We start from the raw sequence: 16,526 nt of genomic DNA on the forward strand, positions 1-16,526 counted from the left end.
TCACTACCGCTAATAACAAGAGAACCTACCCATCGCACCCCCTCAGATTTAGTTATAAGTTGGCACAGTGGATAGTCCTTGAAAAACTAAACACAAATCAATCGAGAAAACAGGAAGAAGTTGTGTGGAACTATGAAAAAAATAAGCAAAATATACAAACTGAGTAGTCCAAGCGCAAGATAGGCAACATCAAGGACAGTGTGAGCTCAGGAGCACCGTGGTCCCGTGGTTAGCATGAGCAGCTGCGGAACGAGAGATTCTTAGTTCCTGTCTTCCCTGGAGTGAAAAGTTTAATTTTTATTTTTCAGACAATATTATTATCTGTCCGTCGGATGCGAGGTAATTGCGCTGTAGTATGGGACACTACACCTAAACAAACATCGAAACACACGACATCAGTCGACTACAGCGCACGGAACAGGGAGTATTCTTGCTACCGTGGCTCCCTGGCTGGCAGCTGACTGTTCGCTACTTTGGACGAGAGTGCATTAAGTACGTGAGATGTATTCCGTGGGCAATACGAATCCAGCAAATATAGCTCGTGACCTCAATAACAGGGTCAATGAATATCTTCCGAACTGTAAGTAATCGGAAAGTTCCTTAATGGATTTAACGATTGTCGAACATTTGTATGATTATTTCCTACATTTGTTGAAAAACAGTACGTGTGCTGATGACGATACCTTGCTGATTGGTGCGGGGCTGTTTGTACCAGATGATGAGATTGTTGACGATCAGAACACGAAGAGGAAATACTGCGACTTCAGTCTGATGGTATTTCTTTGGGTTACATGAAGGAAATGCTCCAATACAGGTTACTGTCCAAACCAATTAAAAGACGCAAACATAGATTATGGAGTGATGTAACAAATAAATTTACGAAATTTAACGGGATGGAGGAAAAAAAGCACAATTAAATATTGCAAAGAAGTCGTGGAACTAGGTGGAACCCGAAGACAGAAGTTAGGTGAACTAGAAAACCAAGTATACCGACAATTTATTAAAGCCAGAAATGAAGTAAGTGCAGTGCATGACACAGACCTACAGATTTGGGGATTGCATTACGCTAAACAAATCGTCCTGGACTTCAAGGCTTCATCTCATTGTTGGCTTGTCACGTTCAAAAGAAAATACAAAATTACGAGTAGGAAGATTACGAAATATGTAAGCAAGAACTATGCGAATAAACTGGAAGAACTTTTAGAGTGTTCCAAGACGTTTGTTACAGAAACTGACGTCAGATTCCAACAGTATGAAGACGCATATATTATAAACACAGATCAGTCCGGTTTTAACTATGAAATGAAATCGACCCTCACGTTATCGTTAGTTGGAGAAGACGACACGGAATGTACTGTAGACCAGCTCCATGCCAGTTCACATAGTTATACCGTACAATATGCTCTGAACAAAGCAGGATTACTTTTACCTACATTTTATTTATGTTTGCAGGAAAAAAACGGTGTATTTGGACCGCAGGTTCTGCAACAGGTGAATAGGGTACTTGCGAAAACGCCGACTGTCATTGTGAATTGCAGTGCTTCAGGAAAAATGGAGAAAAGACTAGTGAAAGACTTTAATGAACGTCTGATTGCCCCTTACGTGGACAAAGATTTTGCTTTACTCCTTGACAGCTATACAGGACAGAAGGATCAGGCATTGTACAATTTCAGTGTGAGAGTGGACGTGATTACCATTTTTCCAGGTTGTACACCTCTTGTGCAACCGTTAGATGTGTTTGGTATTCGGCAAGTGAAATACTTTGTGAAAAGATCCACTGATTTTGCGAAGCTGCACAGGTACACAGAGCAGTATTGTTAACGTGATAATGTGTCAATTATCAAAGTTCAGGCACTCACACATAATCAACTTCGCTCTCCAAAATTCCAGAACAAGTTCAGAATAGCTTGGACATATGCAGGATTTGACGGTCTACACACGGAATAAATCTGAAAACGTTAAAAACATATGTTTTGACCGAGCCCAGGGAAAACTGTGCGACTGTGAAACTGTTCATTCATTTGTTGCACTTTGTGTGACAAACTCTTACGTTTTCATGTTGATGTAATAATCACTCCCAAAAAAGTGATGGAAACATAAATCGGGCAAGGTAGAAGAATCTTTTTACCCATTCGCCAAGTGTACAAGTTAGGTGGGTCGACGACATATTCCTGTCATGTGGCGCACATGCCGTCATCACTGTCGTACAGAATATACCAGACGTGTTTTCCTGTGGAGGAATCGATTGACCTATGACCTTGAGATCAAATGTTTTCGGTTCCCATTGGAGAGGCACGTCCTTTCGTCTACTAATCGCACGGTTTTGCGGTGCGGTCGGAAAACACAGACACTAAACTTATTACGGTGAACAGAGACGTCAATGAACGAACGGACAGATCATAACTTTGCGAAAATAAAGAAAGTAAACTTTTCACTCGATGGAAGACTTGAACGAAGGACCTCTCGTGCCGCAGCTGCTCACGCTAACCACGGGACCACCGCGCTCCTGAGCTCACACTGTCCTTGATGTTGCCTATCTTGCGCATGGACTACTCAGTTTGTATATTTTGCTTATTTTTTTTTCATAGTTCCACACAACTTCTTCCTGTTTTCTCGATTGACCTGTGTTCAGTTTTTCAAGGCCTATCCACTGTACCAACTTATAACTAAATCTGAGGGGGGTGCGATGGGGAGGTTCCCTTGTAAGATAATGAATCTGCCAGAAAACCCAACACGCTTGGATGGTCATCTCAGTCAACAAGTAGTGACACAGCTGGGGTGTGACTTCTCATTCTGGAACCTCCCAAATCAGTACTACCACCACCACTACTCTACACCCGCCAAAAATCCACCTGGTCGGGTGGTAAGGCAATGGCACGGACGGCAAATGACTGCTCTTGTTTCAGCGTCTATTACACCACTAGCACCAGCACCATGGCTACTTACTTGCCAATCAATCAAGCAGTCTACATATCTGTTATGGGATTACCACATGACGCAAAAGGTAGTTTAATAGTTGATGGAGGTACATTCCTGTGTCAGCTTCTTCCTCCACGAAAAACAGGCAGGGAGACTTGTTGTTTAGCGTCCTCAATAGTGAGGTCAGTAGAGACAGAGCACAAGCTTGCATATCAGCTGTGCCCCTTTTAAAGGAACCAACCCAGTACTTGTCTTAACCAAATGAGAGAAACTATATTAAACCTAAATCTCGATGGAGAGAAAAGGATATGAAGAACAATCCTTTCCAACGTCTTACCAATGCGCCATCCCACTAAGCAGCAATACCACACGGATCCTAAACCAATCATAGAATTTCTCTGTAACTTCGTGTGGTGGAATGGCTACGTCTGTCAAAAGGAAGCTCCGTAGATGGAGGGGCGTCTACCACGCCAGGACACTAAGAATTTGCCACAAAAGCTTCGGTGCCATCTTCCACTCTGGCAACACCAGCACGACGATCCCACATCTGTCAGAACTTTGACAATGTGAATATGAAAATTCTCGCATACTCGTTTTGGTCAACAGGAAGCACCGCTATTGACATGCTCGGCTGCTCCTTGTGTATCTCCTGCGTCTGTGATTCCCATGATGATGACCGCATGGCTGCCAGCAGACGGTCGGTATACACGCAAGTCCGCATGGCCATGTTCTCTATCAAAGTCCCTCACACCAGTACCCTCACGTCCAGCACCACATTCCTTTCTGGTCATGTGCTGCGTTAACTGCGTTCCCTCAGGGTGTCAGAACTGCTTAGAATCCCACACGACGTATAGGCTTGTTGAGGGATAGCCATGTAGCCCTATAGGAAGTACAACAGCTACGACATGCCGGACATTAGCAGCACCACCAATCCTGGAAACAAAGTCCATGGTCTGTCTATGAACATCGTGAGATATTCATGTCGCTCAAAACTGCTAGTGTGGACAGATTCCACACAGCAACACAACGACGTGAATCACAGACCTGTCAAAACTTCTATAGTACGTGTGTGCACTTTATGGAAAAGTACCACCGTGGGTGCATACACATATCCTTCGTGTGTGTGACATGTCAACAACAGCATCATTAGGATACCATATCTTACAATGAGAAATATGCGGTCTGTGTATGGACACGGACATGTGGTTTTTGTCAATTATCAGGTAAAAATACGGCCTTAGACTGCGATGACCATGATCACAGCAGGGTGTACTTGTGATGTATCACCCCATAGAGCTGAGAATATATTTGATTCGGAGTGAGTGTAAGCACTCTTATGTTGCATTAGGCAGACAACTTTATTTGTCTACTGTGGCCGGTGCTCGACTCGCCTCATTCTGTGCTTACGTTTCTGTTGGTAGCTTATCATTAATGTATGAAGTTGCTATCCACGAAACTGCAGCAGTGGCGGAATAGGCTTCGTGCCAATGATAACCTGGAAATTAAAGCAATGTAGTCACCCACACATACATTCATCAACTACAAGTTGTTAAAAATGAATGATCCTATTGTGCCTTATAGTTCAAAATTCTCAGCCAACTCTGTCACCAAACGGAAACACGAAAAACAAGAAAACTGTTAACAATCATAATGTACGGTTTCATCACTGTAGCAGATGAACGTACGAAATCCAAATATAAAAATGTTAATACCTGTTGTGAGCGTCTTTCTCTCTACTACTGACATCTCTAAAACATAATTCCAGCAGAATCTATGTTTTCCGCTTCTCTTTCGATGTTCATAAAAATACGGCGCTGTTCGATGTGAAGTCGTCCCTCAGCTAAACGAAGTCTCGTCATTTTTACACCGGATTAACTGTTCGCACAAGCTTGAAAAAATTAGTATTCTTTATCAAATTTGAAACTTTATTTTCGAATGTTTTTCGACTAAAGAAATTAAAAGACTTCTCGTCTATTAAACAGACTTTGTCAATTATAATAGTGTACATTAGCACAGTTTGCTCATTAAGTTCCTCTGGAAGTAATAGAAACAGCAGCGATAATAAACAAATAATTTGAATCGTCACTTATGTTTATTACAAGTTGAAATGAGAAACTGTACTTGGTGCTCAGCAAGCTCAGACGCACAGAGCCACATTTAAAATTATTTCTTCCACTGATAAACTGACAAAATTATCGCTCATTCATATCCGAGATTATTCATCGTATTACTTAATATAAAAGTGTTTGCGACATTCATTAAATAAGATTTTACTACAAAACACCCAACATACTGTTGTGCAGAGCTATCAGATTTTTTTTTTTAATTTGATTCTTCACTCGTGAGAGCTGCACGGACTGCTGTAGAAACTTCTATCATACCAGCTATCCCTGGATGATGGCAACAGTGGAACAGAGGGACTTAAGTTTGCAAAGCAATTTTAAAAACGCGATGTCCCAACAGTTCATAAACATTTGTGAAAATTCATAATTCTCTACCAAGAGATACCGATAAAGATTTCATTGTTATACAATCAGTTTCGGTCTCCAGACCATCATCAAGTATCATAAAATGCTCTCTAACACAAGAAAAGCCGACGTACCATGAAGGAATTATCCAAATGGGACGGAAATTGGTAGATGTGATGTACATGCACAGACAAACAAACGATGACAATTTCAGATAAATTGCATGATTTATTCGAGACAAAGAAGTTCACAAATTGAGAAAGTGAACAATGCACTGGTCTTCTTGTGACCCTTATGCAAGCAACTGCTAGGCTTGGCAGTGATTAATCGTGTTTTTTTATGTCCTCCGGAGGGACATAGTGCCAGATTCTGTCGGAAAGGCGCGTTAGATCGTCAAAATTGATGGTTGCAGGACACTGCCCAAAATACTCCAAATGTTCCAATCCGGGGAAGTTACTAGACAAGGTAGGGTCTGGCAAGCACGAAGACAACCAGTAGACATTCTCGCCTGTTTGGAGGGAGGGAGGCATTATCTTGCTGAAATGTAAGCCCAAAATGGCTTGCCATGGGGTATAGAATCTCGTCGACATACTGCTATACTGTGGGCGATACTCAGGTTGGTATCCCTTCGCTGTCCAGGACGTCTCTAGACACGTCTTCTCTGGTCATCTTGGCTGAATTCGACAATACACCAGCCAGTGAGATTCCAGACCGAAGATATGGAGATCCCTGAGTCAATGGTGGGATACCAGTCTGACTGTCTTTTCACAGCCGGACCCGTATGGTAGTCCGTCGACCGAAACTGGATGTATAATAAACAAATATTTATCACTAGCTCTTGGGATAATGAATCATGACGTTACCCAAATATTTACGAGGTGTGGGGCACAACGATCTTAAAATGCAAGGTATAATGGCATCCTGGGTTCAGTGTCTCGGGTAACGAGGTGCTATTGACAAAGGCTCTCTGGTTCATTCCATAAATGAAGATTTCAAGAAAGCTTATGACGTCATTCCTCACAGGCGATTTCTAATGAATCTGTGCGCCTGTGGAGCATCGTCTCAGTTCTGCGACTGGAACAGGGAATGTCACAGTTCGCAGTGATTGGTGTGAGACCATCGAATGAGAAATAATATCTACGAGTCACCAATGAAGTGTTGGAGGACCTCTGCCGTTCATAGTGTATATAAACGACTTAGGAAGGAATCTGAGCGGCCCTCTTAGACTGTCTGCAGATGGTGCTGTCCTTTTATGGAGGATACGTAAGTCTTTGCAGCGAAACTTCCGCAGCGACGGCGAAACAACTCGGCAACATGTGGGCTGGCATTATTCAGTAACAGGACGGCGCTGTTTCGGCTATACTGAAGAATTTCGGCTGGGAACCCTTATACATCATCCATACAGTCCCGATCTTTACCAATGAGATTTTCTTATCTTTGGAGCCCTGAAGAACGACAATCGTTGCCGTCAATTTGTTTAGGACGAAGGGCTGCACGCTTGGGTAAAATCAGGGTACCGTAGGCAGACACAAACGTTTTTTCATGAAGGCATGACCGGCTTGTCTCCTAATGGGAAATATGTACTAACAGTCACGGTGATTAATTTTGAAAGAATGAACAATGTACTTAGTTTTTTTCTTTTTTTCTGTTCCATTTTCATTTTACTGTGCTTATACAAACAACTTAAGTTGCAATCATCACATACAAAATATTGTGGAGAGGGCGGAACAAAGACCTCGTTTCACTTGCAGAACACTTGGAAGTGGCAATAAACCTTCTGAAGATTTGTTATCTAAATCTATGCTACGCTCGTCCGTTCTCTGCTTTTCCTGTGTGGTATTGGAGCCAAGACAGGATCACGGAGCATAGCGAGACTCTTCAAATAGCGACAGCTAGTTTTATGTTATTTCAAAACAGGGGAGAGGTACGCAAGTTGGGATGGCGATCATTAAAACAAAGTCGCGCCCAAATCTTTTCACGAAATTTCAATCACCAATCTTCTATTGTCAATGCAAAAATATTTTGTTAACTCTTACCTATGTAGCGAGAAACTATAATAATAATAAAATAAGAGAAAGCACAGCTTCCACGGTAAGATGTGTGTGTTCATTTTTGTCACACGCTGTTCGAGAGTTGAACTGTCGCGAAATATTCTCAAAATGATCCTGAGACCTCTACCAAGCATTTAACTGTGAATCGGTGAGCAGTTCTGTAGATGTAGATGTAGATGTACATTCAGGCCTCTATCACTGGCAATACGCTTTTTCTATCTCATGTAAAAAAAAGAGTTCCGTACGGTATGCTGGTACCTACACTACTGACCATTACAATTGCTACACCACGAAGATGACGTGCTACAGACGCGAAAATATGTAACTGATTAGCTTTTCAGAGCATTGACATAATGTTGGCGCCGGTGGCAACACACACAACGTGGTGACATCAGGAAAGTTTCCGACCCATTTCTCATACACAAACACCAGCTGACCGGCGTTACCTGGTGAAACGTTGTTGTGAAGCCTTGTGTAAGGAGGAGAAATGCGTACCATCACGTTTCCGACTTTCATAAAGGTTGGATTGTAGCTTACCGCGATTGCGGTTTATCGTATCGCGACACTGCTGCTCGCGTTGGTCGAGATCCAATGACTGTTAGCAGAATATGGAATCGGTGGGATGAGGAGAGTAATACGGAACGGCGTGCTGGATCCCAACGGCCTCCTATCACTAGCAGTCCAGATGACAGGCGTCTTATCCGCCTGACTGTAACGGATCGTGCAGCCACGTCTCGATCCCTCAGTCAACACATGGGGACGTTTGCAAGACAACAACTATCTGCACGAACAGTTCGATGACGTTTACAGCAGCACGGACTATCAGCTCGCAGACCATGGTTGCGGTTACCCTTGACGCTGCATCACAGACATTGTGGTGTACTCAACGATGAACCTCGTTGCACGAATGACAAAACGTCATTTTTTTCGGATGAATCCAGGTTCTGTTTACAGCATCATAATGGTCGCATCCTCGTTTGGCGACATCACGATGAATGCACATTTGAAGCGTGTATTCGTCATCGCCATACTGGCGTACCACACGGCATGATGGTATGGGGTGCAATTGGTTACACGCCTCGGTCACCTCCTGTTCGCACTGACGGCACTTTGACCAGTGGACGTTACATTTCAGATGTGTTACGACCCGTGGCTGTACCCTTCATTCGATCCGGAAACCCTACATTTCAGCAGGATAATGCACGACCGCGTGTTGCAGGTCCTGTACGGGCCTTTATGGATACAGAAAATGTTCGACTGCTGCCCTGGCCAGCACATTCTCCAGCTCTCTTACCAACTGAAAACGTCTGGACAATGGTGGCCGAGCAACTGGCTCGTCACAATACGCCAGTCATTATTCTTGATGAATTGCGGTATCGTGTTGAAGCTGCATGGGCAGCTGTAGCTGTAAACACCATCCAAGCTCTGTTTGACTCAATGCCCAGGCGTATCGAGGCCGTTATTACGGCCAGAGGTGGTTGTTCTGGGTACTGATTTCTCAGGATCTATGCACACCTATCCGTAGAGACATGTCGAAAAAAGAACGCGAAGCCAAAAGGATCGTGAATAGCGTGCTGAGAAAAACTGAATCACAAACGAAGGGAGTAACCAAGGACAAGCTTGGGACGCGTGATCACAACTAGCATAGCGGCGCACGCTGACTGAGCCCCTTGGCCGTGCCACGACAGCGTCCTGTCCACGATCACAGTGTCCGCGAAAGTCGTCAAACGAAATAAGTCCGGGCGGACAACGCCGGCGCCCTCTCGCCACCGTTGTCTGAATCAGGAGACAATATTAAAACGTTACAAGTGCATCATTTGTGAAGAGGTAGAATACAAAACCAAGTGCAGAAGTATGAAACCGGGATTTCCCTGTAGATGGTGATAGCCGTCAGTGTAACCGCTTCTGCAGCCCCGTTTTCTTCTTGTAACGGCTGACGACGAATGTCAACACACCGTAACCCACGTTCCATACACTAGTATCCTTTTTAAACCCGTAAGCGTGTCGAATTTTCTGCCTACGAACAACGATTTCGGACAGCACTAGTTTTCTGTTATTTGAAGAAAACTGCTGCAGAATTGCAAGGAATGCTTGTCGGAGCTTTCGGCTAACATGCTCTTGGCAAAACATTGTTTCGAGCTGTTCCAAAAATTCAAAAGTAATGATGACGTGAGAGACGACGAGTGAGGGAAAGCACCTAAAAAGGCCTAAGACAACGACCTGCAGGCTTTATTGGATGAAGATAATACTCAAACTCAATAGGAATTCGCGGAAAAATTGAATGTGACGCAGAAAGCCGCTTCTCTTCGATTAAAAGCTATGTGGAGAAAGTGGGAAAATGGATTCCCCACGACCTGAATGCAAGACAATAAGTAAATCGAAAGAGCACTTGTGAAATTCTGGTCGTCAGATAGAAAAGAAAGTCGTTTTTTCCATTTAATAGTGCTAGGTAACGAAAAATGCACATGCTTTGAGAATTCCAAGCATCGTAAACGGTGTGTGAATCCAGTCAAAGCATCGACATCCACTGCTTTAGAAAGAAGGAAATGCTGTGTTTGGTGGGATCAGAAGGGTGTCCTCTATTATGAGCTGCTAAAACCAGGTGAAACCGTTAACACCGATCGCTACCAACAGAAAATGATCCACTTAAATCGAGAATTACGTGAAATCCGACCGGAATATGGAAAAAGGCAGCACAGACTCGTATCACTCCATGATAAAGCCCACCACACGCAGCAAAACGGGTCAAGGAAACTATCGAGGTGTTCAGTTGGCAAACACTAGGGCACGCGGCTTATTCTTCAGACTTGTCTCCGTCCAATTATCATCTCTTTATATCAGTGGGTCACGCTCTCGCTGGACAACTCTTCAATTCATATGAAAATGTACGAACATGGCTCGCTGACTGGTTCACCTGAAAAGAAAAACTGTTTTCTTGGCGTGGAATTCATAACCTACCGGAGAGATGAGAGAAATGTATAAATAGCAAAGGAGATTACTTTTAATTAAATTTATCAATTTCAAACAACAGACGTGTAGTTATTGCAACCAAATTCCCGTTTCAAATTCAACACCTGGTATATACTGACGCGCCAAAGAAACTGATGTCGGGATGCGTATTCAAATATAGAGATATCTAAACAGACAGAATACGACGCTGCGGTAGGCAACTGCTATATAACATAACAAGTGTCTGGCGCAGTTGTCAGATCTGCTACTGCTGCAGGTTATCAAGATTTAAGTGAGTTTACACGTCGTCTTATAGTCGGCGCACGAGCGATGGGTCACAGCATCTACGAGGTAGCGAAGAAGTGGGAATTTCTTCCGTACTACCATTTCAAGAATCTACCGCGAATATCAGGAATCCGGTAAAACATCAAATCTCCGATATCACTGCGGCCGGAGAAAGAACTGGACCAACGACGGCTGAAGAGAATCTTTCAACGGGACCGAAGTGCAACCCTTTCGCAAATTGTTGCAGATTTCAGTGCTGGGCCATCAACAAGTGTCAGCGTGCGAACCATTTATCGAAAGAACATCGATATGGGTTTTCGGAGTCGAAGACCCACTAGTCTACCCTTGATGACTCCACGACACGTAGCTTTACCCATCGCCAGGCTCCGTCAACAAGGACCTTTGGATTGTTGATGACTGAGAAACATTTTGCCTTGTTGGACGAGTCTCGTTTCAAATTGTATCGAGCGGATGCAAGTGTATGGGTATGGAGACAACCTCATGAATCCATGGACCCTGCATGTTTAAACTCAGAAGAGTGTTCCAGGAGCCGCTTTGGAGCAATTCTGGACGTGTGGAATGTCGCATTGTCCTGCTGGAATTTCCCAAGTGCGTCGGAATGCACAATGCACAGTGCACATGAACGGGTGCATGTGATCAGACAGTATGCTTACATGCGTGTCACCTGTCAGAGTCGTATCTAGACGTATCTAGTCGTTTCTACACGTATCTCATCGTAACTCTTCTGAGTTTAAATACATCCACTGGCACTGGAGCTGCTTAAACCGGTGGAGGCGTGTGCGGTTGGAGTGATATGGGGCCCCTGATACGTCTAGATACGACTCTGACGGGTGACACGTACGTAAGCATCCTGTCTGCTGACATGCACCCGTTCATGTCCACTGTGCATTGTGCATTCCGACTGACTTGGGCAATTCCAGCAGGACAATGCAATAGCCACATGTCGAGTATTGCTACGGAGTGGCTCCTGGAACACTCTTCTGAGTTTAAACACTTCCACTGGCTACCAAACACCACAGACATGAACATTCTTGTGCATATCTAGGATGTTTTGCAACATGCTGTTCAGAAGAGATCTCCACCCCCTCGTACCCTTACGAATTTATGGACAACCCTGCAGGATTCATGGTGCCAATTTCCTCCAGTACTACTTCAGACATTAGTCGAGTCCACGCTGCGTCGTGTTGCGGCGCTTCTGCGTGCTCTCGGGGGCTGGTTTTCCAGTTTCTTTGGCTCTTCAGTGTATTAAAGCATGTCAACAGATGTCTAGCATTCTGTGACTACAAGTTACAATGGTTCATTACAACAGCTATAGCATACATGAGCTGTTTTCATATGATTAATAATTTCATCTATTTATACAGTTCGAGCTGACCTCGCCAGTTGATATTTGAAGAGTCTGTGTCAATTACGAAATGTTACTGACTAGAATATAATGAGCCACCTGTTAGTCAAATGTGGCTATAAGTATTTGGCTCCTGCCATCTGCTTTTATTATGTACTCTGAGGCGACAAGAGTGATGTGATAGTCATACAGATGGCGGCAGTACCAGGTACACACGTTGGATTGTCGGACCTGTCATTTAGGTGAATCTCGTGAAAAGGTATACAACGTGATTACACTTGCACGACGGGAGTAAACTGAATCAAGAATGGTAGTTGCAACTAGAGGAATGGGACAATCCATCTCGTAAATCGTTAGGGAATACAATACTCAGAGATTCACAGTGTCAAGAGTCACGTTTGCAGAACTCAGAGATTCACAGTGTCAAGAGTCACGTTTGCAGAACTCAGAGATTCACAGTGTCAAGAGTCACGTTTGCAGAAAATTTTTACATACTAGTACTGTGTCTAGACTAAGCGCCTATAACTCTCGCTTCCCGCGAAGTAGACCGGTAGAGCGAGCCCCGGACCAAGTAGGGGTCATCCTGGCCGGTCGTCCCGGAAACACAGACGCTTCCCAAAGACCACCAGGAGGCGTCCACGGCGCCGCAAGAGGTCGCTACAGCCGCGGACCCCTTTCCTTCCGGTCGACACGTGACTGCAAACAGAGCCAGCCATATCCCTGCGCCAAGCAGTATTTAGGCTGGCGCAGGAGGCTGGAGGGGAAGTTCACGCCGAGCGAGCCCACTGGTGTCATCGTAGCCGCCGCGTCATCGTCCACCGCCCCCAGCGTACCGGAGCCATCCCCGGAGGGCCTCTTCTCGTCTTCGGACTCAGGTGACGGCAACGTGGACTCCGCGCTGCTTTTCACGAGACGCCCGGGGCTTGGTTAGGTGAAGTTGCATGGTTACTACAGACAGTTTACGTTTGGAAGAAACTCTGATTTAGTTATTGGTAGGCTTGGAGGATAAGTCCTAACTCACGAATAGTGTTTCGTAAATTTTGAAGAAAGACTTTAGTTTGAATAAAAAACGCTGTAACTCACACTCTGAGATTTTCCTATCCGCGGACGGCGGATATATTAACTAATTACATCAGTTTCGATAAGAACATATTCACATGTATCCCCATGGCTTCAGAGGCTTACAGCAGGAAAACTACATTACGCACAGAAAATAGACACATTCCAACGGATAGAGGATATCTTCGAGTTTTTAACTGACATTACAGCTATTCGATACAGACAGCACATGTTGTGAGACTAATTGCAATATGAAGTCATTGAAGTCGCTCACACGAATTAGTTGGGACGGCGAGAATTAGCACAGTTTGGAAATGTCTTCACTGGGTCGCTTAGCTACAGAAGTGAAGCAAGACAATGCGACAATACGTAGCATATGATTTGTCTGCACCGGAGCCCGCCAGGGCGTGCCAAAGTTGACGCGTGCCGTTTATAAGTGCCAAGGCACGGCCTGTCTCGGTTTCGGTCGTTCTTTCCCGGAAGTACCCGGCAGAGCGCGCCACCTCAGTGAGTATTGTGGTGTGGTGGTTTTCGGTCGACACATCTCACTTCAGTACGGCAGAATCGTGGCGTCAGCGCTGCTTAGCCGACGTTCACTGGTCCAGGGGCTGTTAGCACAAAAGGAGGCAGTCTAGCATTTTTCTATTTAATCGTATGGCTAGGACCCCCCGTCGTGCAGGCCGTTCGCCGGGCGGCGGTCTCTCAATCGGACGCCACTTCGGCGACCTGCGGTAGATGAGGATGATAGGATGATGATGATGACAGCACAACACCCAGTCCCTGGGCGGAGAAAACTCCCCGTCCTAGCCGGGAATCAAACCCGGGCCCAGAAGATTGACAATCCGTCACGCTGACCATTCAGCAACCGGGGGCAGACGGAAGTTTAGTGATCTATCGTCAAAAGCCTTTGACAATGAACTGGAATTACAGAAAGGAGGGATGAGACTTCTCTATAAATTTTATGAAGCCGCATGACCGATGGGCACAGCAAGTTTGCTATGAAACGACGTTGCAATTCTATGCAGAAAGAACTTAAAGATTTTCTTGAAAATAAAAGATCAAAAAATTACAACACCCGACAAGCGGAATCCATTGCTCTGTACATCAAGAAGCGCTTTGTGCTAAAGTTGCAGACATGAAATTGCTGCTACGAATATTAAAATTTCTGAAGTCGCACGCATTATTTCACTGTCAGTTGCAACAGCTTTCGCCTGAACTGTACGAAGGGTATGGAGAGCTTATGTATTAGAGAAACGTACGTTGGTTAAATGAAGGCGAATGGCTGGGACGACTGTTCGGTAAAAATAAAAAAAGTTGTTGAATTTATGAAAGAAAAAAGAGTTCAAGAACGAAAATTAGAACATACGGAATGGATTATAGACCTTACATTTTAAATGTACTTGATTGCACACTCCCCACAGTAATAAATTTGGAGACAGTGAGAAACATTTTTTTTATTTGATGCGGACGCATTTCAAAAAACAATCCCGTTCTAGAAGGAACACCTTCTTCAAAGAATTACAGGGATATTTACCTAAGAGTTTCGAGCACACTGCCCATCTTAAATCTGCTTTGAAGCTGTTTCCAAGACCATTTGAGTTTCTGTCGAAACTGGCCCAGTAAATATGCATATATAACTGATTTATATGCTATTTAATTCCCGTTATAAAAGCAAAAAGTTAAAACTATCCAGGACGTCTATATTGGTTTCTTCAGGGAGGCTTTCCACGTCTCTATAATGAGATTGTGAAAGTGCTACAATGCTTCGATCAGCACATTTTATGGATTATGAAATTAAGTCAGTCCCATGACTTAACATCGGAGGTCATCATTCCCCCAGAAATTATAACTACTTAAACCTAACTAACCTAAGGACATCACGCACATACATGCCCGAGGCAAGATTCGAACCTGCGACCGTAGCGGTCGCGTGGTTCCAGACTGAAGCGCCCAAAACCACTCGGCCAAACCGGCCAGCTAAGTAAGTCACAATTAAGTGCCAACCTGAGTGCGGTCTGTATGCGCACAATTTGTGCTAGACGGAAACTATTATCTCTTCAGGAAGCCGCAAATAATACTGAAAATTTGCATTGTTTGTGATACATGTTTTTCAGAAATGTTAAGTATAAAACCGAGTCGTCTGCTGTATACCTTCATTTCCGTTTGCACTTTGCCCCTCTTGCCCCTCCAGACAGCGTGCCCTGTCGGTGGGGGAAATGCTCAGTCGCTGAGCGATACGGCACTCCCGCCAGGGCACGGCTCACGAGCTGAATTTTTGGCCACCCCTGGGATTAAGCCTTCCACTTTCGCAGTTCTCGTCCGCACAGACCACCGCCCTATAGTATCCTAATTGGCTGATTCTATCAACATTTGTGCATGATCGACCTTTTCTTCGATTTAGAGCTAAGTAAGTCACGATTATGTGGAAACGAGAGTGTCAAGACTAGCGAAATTTTGTGCGTATCTCCGTATGTCGATAGGTTGTACCAGATAAAAACTGCATTATGTCATCAGTGTGCCAAAAATAGTTAAATAATACTGAAAAATTGTGATCTATATATGACTTTGAGAAATACAAAACTAAGAGGTATGCAGTGCGAATTCAGTGCCATTTAAATGCGGCGCATTCGCAGTTTTCCACCCCCCCCCCCCCTCGCCCTCAGATAGCGTGGGTGGTGGTTGGATTAGCGCTATGGCACTTGTGCCGCGGCACTGCTCGCGAGCCGAATTCTTGGCCACCCCTGGTCTACATTTTGTGTCTCGCTAGCCCCGTAGTACAAGTAGACGACAAAGTGTGTTAAAAATCCAAACTTGGAAAGATGGGGAGCAGTAGCTACATATTTACCTCCAATTTTTAGTTAACGAAGTCTTTACTATTTAGTTATTTTCAACTTTTATTGACAGAATGAAACCGATTTTTTGTAGTGTCGCTAGACTGTGAACTGACGATTCCAATTGAACTTAACTTCATCCGTGAAATTTAGCTAGACAAAGTTCATCATAATTGGCGGCGATATAATCTGAAATCAACAGTTATTCAACCCACATTTCCTCTTTCAACTTGATAGCAGCAACGTTTTTGTGCTAATCTGAAATCACCTCTTCATACAATCCGGCCTTAGTGTGTCACAGCACACAGCGTTTTCTTGTGGGCAGTACAAGACGCTATCTACAAGCGTGTGCCGAGTAACGCGTTTAAAAGCCGCGTCACAGTGTCAATTCACAGCCGGCAGATAAGCGCCTTGCGTTCTCGCATCCCTCCGGGCTGCCGCGTTGTCTGGGCTGCTTCATACAGGCGCTCCGTTCAATTACCGCCGTCCTGAATAAAACAGCCCCACTCAGGATACAGGACAAAGCGGCGGGGATACTGGCATACAGGGACTGAGTGATATTCTCTCCGTCTGTCCTCGCCACTTAAACGTAGAGGAA

This window comes from Schistocerca gregaria, chromosome 8, assembly GCF_023897955.1.
Source record: "Schistocerca gregaria isolate iqSchGreg1 chromosome 8, iqSchGreg1.2, whole genome shotgun sequence".
NCBI classification, from domain to species: Eukaryota; Metazoa; Arthropoda; class Insecta; order Orthoptera; family Acrididae; genus Schistocerca; species Schistocerca gregaria.